This window comes from Vulpes lagopus, chromosome 8, assembly GCF_018345385.1.
Source record: "Vulpes lagopus strain Blue_001 chromosome 8, ASM1834538v1, whole genome shotgun sequence".
Taxonomy (NCBI): domain Eukaryota; kingdom Metazoa; phylum Chordata; class Mammalia; order Carnivora; family Canidae; genus Vulpes; species Vulpes lagopus.
The window spans coordinates 32,408,873-32,416,588 of NC_054831.1; the positions used below are offsets into that span (position 1 = coordinate 32,408,873).

Below are 7,716 nucleotides of genomic sequence, written 5' to 3' on the forward strand. Positions count from 1 at the left end.
ATAAACACAGACACACGGAATATTACGTGACAACATGGGTGGATCTAGAGGGCATTATACTAAGTAAAATAAGTCAGACTGAGAAAGGCAAATTCCATATGATTTCACTTACATGTGGAATCTTAAAAAAAGTGAATAAACAAACAGAAAGCAAGAATCAGACCTATAAATACAGAAAACAGACTGATGGTTGCCAGAGGGTAGGGGCTCGGGGGATGGACAAAATGCATGAAGGGGTATAGGAGTTACAGGCTTCCAGTTCTGGAATGAATAAGCCACTGAGATAACAGGTGCAGCATAGGGGATACAGTCAATCATAATGTAATGGTGTTGTGGTGACAGATAGAAGCTCCACTTGTGATGAGCACAGCCTAATGTACAGAATTGGTGAATCACTATGTTGTACGCCCCAAACGAATATAACATTGTGTGTCAACTATACTCAAATCAAAAAAAAAAAAACCTTTTAAAACAGTATAAATAAATAGGAAAGCAAAAGTTTTTAATGGACCAAAAAGTAAAGAGGAAGCACATTTTATTTTTTTAATTTTATGTATTTATTTCAGAGAGAGAGAGCACATGGGGGCAGGGACAGAGAGAGAAGAGAATCTTAAGCAGACTCCCTTGCTGAGGGCAGAGCCGAATGCAGGGCTCCACGTGGGGCTCAAGATGGGGCTCGACTCCAGGACCCTGAGATCATGACCTGAGCTGAAACCAAGAGTCGGTCACTCAATGGACTGTACCCCCACCCCCAGGGGCCCCAAAGGAAGCACACTTCAAAATTGCAATCAATTCCTGTAGTTACCAAGTATATCTCTGTTACCATACACTGAACATGAATTTCCTTTTTTGTCACCAGCAAGACATACTTTAAGTGTAGGTAGAACTGGCAAGGGGTAGGGAATTCAAGTAGAGGGACGTTCTATGTAGGCAGAAAGGGAAGGTGGGAGGAAGGTAGAAAAGGAAGATGTGGAAGGTGAGGCCTTGGAGGGGGTAGTATTAGACAAAGAAAGACTAAGGCATTTCTGAGTAAAGGGAGAAGGTTTCTCTGAAGGTGCTGCCGAGACTGGATATAAGGAAAGAATAAAGCAAAGTGTAGAGGAGGATTGGCCAGAAAATAGTAGCATGGTTTAATATAAATAACTCACATATTTTCATTAGTATTTACCAAATCTTTATTACTGGGAAAGAGCTTTCCTCTTTACCAAATGTACTGTGTTCCCATTATGATTAATACTAATGGTCCTAATTCCTACATGTCCATAGGGAGAGACTGGTGATATTGCTGCTGACAGTTTATAAGACAACTAATCCACCTTCGACTTGCACCCACATTTCACACTAGAGAAAGTGTAGCTGTTTTCACTCAAGCTTTGTTATCAGCAAAATGCAGTGCGGTTTCCCCCAGAAAAAGCCTGTGGGATTTGTTATAGTAATGTTATTTCTCCTGTTCAGGCCACGAACATAACAAGGTCAGGACTCACATTCAAAACTATCCACACATTCCCTCCCCTCAAGTTCTTTTCACTTTTTCCCCCCCAAAAAGTTTTCTAACTTCAGAACAACTATTTGGTTAAGAAATGGTTTGAACTGAAAAAACATAGAGTAATATTTTTGGAATAAGCTATTTAAAAGTTATACTCAAATTTGTTCTCTTTATTCTCCCATAGGATGATAGGCATAGACAACATTTTAGAGCTATTACACAATCACCCAACAAGTACGGAGAACCTCCTTAAAATTCTCTAGGACAGGTCATCTATGAGAATGGCTTTAATAGCCCTTTTGACATTTTCAAATGTCAAATATGCCCCCATTTTACGACAGTGGAAATCCTGTACTTAAAATCAGGAGTTCAATAAAATGAATCAAAAAAACATTCTCATTACTCAGACTTTGATTTTATATGTTCTATTCCAATATAGACTTTTGCTATTTAACAAAAGTAATAAGCATATATTTCAAAGCACATCCAGCTTTTGTCCTATCATAAAAAAGCAAAACTATATATCATCCTTGTCCCAAAAATGGCCTCTATAGAGTTCTTTAATCATGTTTAAATGACTGCATGTAAATATATTTCCATTTATATCACAAGATTTCAGTAAGAGAAAGCATTTCTTTCTGAAATCAATTTGTAAGTTGATCTGATCACTTTCATATATAAAGTGACTGCTGCCGTTTTGACACACAGATTTTTTTGAGATGTATATATTACCAATCATGCCTCTTTTGCATCTCATATTAAGGGACATTTAAGCTTTTTTATTCTACAAAAGACATAATAACTACATTGATGAGTGCTTACTACCTCCCAGACCCTATGCTGATGCATTCCTGGGAGGTGAGTATGCTGGCCCCATTCTACAGGTGAGGAAATAAAGGTTGCGAAAGGGTCCCCTGTGCAAGCAGCTCTGAACCCCCGCTGAATACTGCCTCTTCATAAAGCATGGCAAATATGATTCCAATTTCTCTATCTCAATCATTTAGGGCTAGAAAGAATTTATGTACAGCAAAATACAAAGAACCCAGAGAAGTCCTTGATGCTTTTTCCCATCTCACTGCAGACTAGAGTATTTCATTGGGACGAGTATCATGATATGCATAAGATGTCTCACTATAACGCACAGCCCAAGTAACTCTTGGGCATTTTTCTCATACACTAGTTCTGTATTAGTCTAGAGGATTGAACTGATAGGGATGATGTGGAGCCTGCCAGAACTGTTGGCATCAGGAAGAAAACACTAAAAACAGGAGGTCACTACTGCTTCAGTGAAGCCTGAAACAGGTGAGCCAGGAAGTGCCACAGCCCCTATGGGAAAACCCGCTGGTTCTCTTCTGTTCACTCAACAAAGGATCATTACGCAGTTATTACTGTCTTAAATGCAGCCCAGGACAGTATTTCTATGCAATATCCTCCCCTGTAGGGAGCTTTGCATAGCAAGCTGGGCCAACTCAGATATTGGCAGAGGCTGAACCATAAATTAATTTTCCATTCACTGGCCATTCCTTGGGTTTGAAGCTATTTTGTAAAATTTGAGAGTAGAGTAATGCACAAAACAGCATTTTCTGCTGTGGACTTAAGGGGGTAAGAAATGGAGAGGAAAACCACTGTTGGTAAATAATTATTCTTAAAAACGATGCAAATGTTTTATTTTGTGAGCCTTCAAGTGGGGTGGAACCGGGAAGCAATGTGTGAATGTCATCTAGAGGTGAGGTGCTGAAAGAAGCCTGACAATGGGAAGAAAGAGGAGGGACACATGATAAATGCCTCTGTGGTTTATGCTTACGTATGTACCTGGGGGTGGCTGCGGGCGTGCCGCGTGCTCAAGAGTAGGTTCCAGGAGGCATGTCTCTGGGGTGTTTGTTGATGCAGACTCTCCCTATGCCTAAACTAGTGAGTTCTTAACTCTTAGGATCACCACTTAGTAGTTTGGACTAAATGGATAGTTAAGAGTATGCTACAGTCAGCCTCCTTGTAAATATATGCCTTTGACCATCAGAAGGCTGGAAAGGGGTGAGTAGAAGGCTGAATCCGCCAGGACTGTTCCTAGTTGCACTCACTGCTAGTACACTGGTCCCACCCTGTGGGGTTGGTTGGCACCCCTTCTGCAATGCTAGATGTTTCTAATACTATCTCTGACCTCACTGTCCCTACAGAGGGGAAGATGAGTCCACATCAGCACCATTTGCCAACTGATATAGAACTCTCCATTGCCTCTCATATTCAGGGAGCACCCTTCTCTGCCCCCAAGACTGTTTTCTGACTCTTCACAGAGGATTCCCACCTGTCCTGTGCTGCTGCACAACCCTTCTGTCCCCACATTTCTGCATATTATTCCTGAGAACTTTCTGCCTACACCAGATTGATGATCATTGCTCCTCCCAGGAAATCCATGCTGCCTTTGACAGCAAGATGCAGACTCTTCCTCAGCCTGGCTTGATGCATTCGTTGTCTTTGCACTGCAGGTGGACAAACAGAGCAGACTCCTTTCTATACACTCATGACAGCCACAAACAATAATAACAGTTTCAGATCCATCGAGGCTATCATCATGCACATTTTGCCATCTCTTCCTACTAATATATAATGGGACACTATATCCATTATGTGCTAGGTCCTCAAACTCAGTCAAGGAAAGCCAAGGCTTATTCTGATTTAACTCTCCACCAATGTTTGCTCTTTTGCTTACTACCCTGCTTTCTAATTCCTCAAAACAAAATTTAAAAACAACTCTTTAATAATGTATTCTAGACTTTTTCAGGGAATGACTATCTCCCAGAATCTAGCCTTTCTTTCCTTTTAAATTTGAACATTTGCTCTCCTTTCCCCTCTCCTGTGGAGTCTCCTTCCCAAAAGAAAGGCCCACTGCCCTCCTGCCTCTCCAAGGTGGCAGCTGGCTCCCAGCCTCAAGGAAGACCTTTCATGTCCTCTCTGTCAGAATCACACTCTATGGCCTTTGACTGACCAAACCTCAAAATGTCCACTACCAAAACACAGTATCATGCCTACTTATTCAGGAAAAACTGCACTGAACAAAAGGTTTAAGATGCTCTGCTAAGAACTGAGGATACAAAGAATTCTGTCCCTCAACTGACAGACTAGTTTCCCAGGCCTCGAAGGTGACAGGCTTACTATTTCTGATAAACTCACACTCAGAACTAAACACTGAATGTGTTACCCTCCCAGAGACATTTGCTTTTTAAAAAACTTAGTATGACATAGTTGACAAATGGCTTAAAAAGTTTTTAGTGAAAATCCTGAATTGTAATGCTAATAATGTGAACAGAAGCCAACAAAAAGAAAATGGTCAAGCTGACAATTTTACTTCAAGTGCAAGCTTTCTATAAGTTGCACTATGAAATAAAAACAATGAGTTTGAGCCCTACATTGGGTGTAGAATTTACTTTTAAAAAGTAGGGCACGGGTGTCTGGCTGGTTCAGATGTTAGAGCACACAACTCTTGATCTCAGGATCATGGGTTCAAGACCCACATAGCACTTACTTAAGAAAAATAATAATAATTTAAAAATAAATAAATAAAACGAATCTTGAAGAAAAAAACCCCTGCAATGATAATTCTACACTTGATATTAGCCAAAAGTCCAAGAAACAATCAACACAATGATAATTCTAATGAGGTAAGCCAAGAAGTAACAAGAAGTGACAAAAAATGTGAATCATCTGAGAAAACCATTTCAAATCTGGCTTTATATATACTATCCTTAATGATAAATTGCATGTTACATGTTGTCTTGATGTATTACCTAATAAATACATAGAGATATCATTACTGATTATTTAAGATTAAGAATTACTTTATCTTTACTTAACTTAATTCATGTGTTTAGAGCATACCTCATGTATTAGCACTATAGTACCTACACATCATAATAGTTAATATACAGACGTGGTCTGTTGCACAAAACTTTTTTACTAATAATGGTGTGAGATCACAAGACATTAGGAGAACACAGGTTCAGACCATGGGGAGTCTGTGGTTCATAAACTCTCAAAGATCCCTAACATTGCCCTGTATCTGTGCTTAGTAGGCCTTTAGAATGCTTCTGCCAGCATCAAAATAATTAAAAATAGTTTCTGAAGGATCAAAGTCCAGTTCTAAACAGTGGAAAATGGAAACTTCATGCTCACCTTTCTTTTTTTTAACTTACATTTAAATAACCTGCTAAGCCCTACTGGTTGAGTTACCTGCATGCCTGCTTGGCCTCATTTTCTCTTCAAACCAGGAACAACCTAAACTGGATCTGTTGGCCTGTCACTAAGAAGAGCGTGATACCTGATGGACTAAAACCAGTCCACAATGCTCACTTCCATAGCACATGATTGGAATAATACAGAGAAGACTGGCCTGGCCCCAGAACAAGGATGACACACAAATTCATGAACCATTCCAGATTTTTAAAAAATGAAAAATAAAAGTCCATTTTTTGAGCAAAATTTCCCCAAGTTTAAATGAATACAATTAAACAACTCCATTCAATGGTCAGATAACTTGTGTGTTAAATGAGGACGTCGTCTACAGCTATATTATCAGACACTAAATAAAATCACATCTACATCAAGGGCCAGGTTTTGATGTGATAATGGTTAATGGTAAATTGGTAACATTTGCTCTAATATTTAGAGACTAAAATGGACTCTTTCATGTTAACAACACAGAACTCTAGAGTCTGGGTCAAATATTTCAGTGTTTCAACAGCTAGTAAGCCTTCATTGAAGAAAGCTAACCCTCTCTCTTGGCACTCTGATAATGGGCTTATATTTAGGCTAAAACATACCTTAGGCTCTTGGATTTTCAAAACGGAATGTTTATTCCAATGCCTACAATTTGGAATCTAAAGCATGTGAACATTAACAACTGAGGATAATAATATTTCAAACACTTAGCTTATCAAAAGTTTAAGAGAAGTTTAAAAACTATTTTACTTTTGCACACAACCTTAGTAGCCAGGAACCTTCCCTCCATCTTTCCATAATTTTTGCTAGTATTACATAATGAGCAATAATACGAACAGCAATAGGATTTACAGAACACACTCTGATAAATGCTGCTCCAGACAAAACTGTTCATTGTTTTTACCTGAACTATGTAACCTAATTATGTTTTCCTTTTGTTTGGACTTACAGATCCTTAAAGCTGTTTCTTTCAAAATCTCAATAAGTCATTTATTTGAGGTGCGTAGTACATATGTCTCTTTATTCTTGCTGATATTTTAGAGATTGTTTCTGTTTGCATGTTTATTGTAGAAAAGTTGGTTTAAAAGAATATAAAGAAGGGGTACCTGGGTGGCTCAACAGTTGAGCATCTACCTTAGGCTCAGGGCGCGATCCCAGAGTCCTGGGATTGAGCCTCGCGTTGGGTTCCTTGCATGAGCCTGCTTCTCTCTCTGCCTGTGTCTTTGCCTCTCTCTCAAGAACAAATAGATAAAGTCTTGGGGAAAAAAAGAATATAAAGAAGAAAATATAAATCTTCCACAATTTTAGCACTCAGAGACAATCACTGTTAAAATTTTATTATATTTATTTCCAATCTTGTTTTTATAGTATACACATATTTTTGTTTAAAAAATTAGAAATAAATTTTACATAAACTTGAAGGTTGCTTTTTCCATTGACCATTAATATTGAATATTACTTTTATGATAACTAAATATAGCTTCAAACCATGATCTTCACTAACTGCATAAGAGTCTATAATATGAATATACCTTCGCTGATTTGTTAGACATTCAACTTTTTTTTTTACTTTTAACTATTATAAATTTTAATATAATAGGAAGAATTTTTTTTGAGAGAGAAACAGTGTGTGTGTACTCGACCATGGAGGGGGTAAGAAGTGGGGGGGGGGGAAGAAGTGGGGGGGAAGGGAGAGGGGAGAGAGAATATTAAGCAGGCTCCATGCCCTGCACAGGGCTCAATCTCATAACCCTGAGATCATGACCTGAGCAGAAATCAAGAGTTGGATGCTTAAGCACCTGAGCCACCTAGGCACCATTAGGTATAAATATTTTAAAAGTTATTACCAAATTGCTTTCCAGAAATTTTTGCCAATCTACACTTCTACCAGCAATAGATAAGAATAATTATATTAATACATTCTCACCAGTATTGAATAATATAGGTTTTTGTTTTATTTTAACTCCACCAATTTAGTAGGCTAAAAATAGCATCTCATTTAATTTGCATATATTTGG

The 7,716-nt window shown here is 38.4% G+C and overlaps 1 pseudogene; it reads left to right on the forward strand.

Annotated features, from left to right (window-relative positions):
* Positions 1 to 5,824: 5,824 nt before the first annotated feature.
* LOC121498315 lies at positions 5,825 to 5,922 on the forward strand (annotated as a pseudogene).
* Positions 5,923 to 7,716: the final 1,794 nt, after the last annotated feature.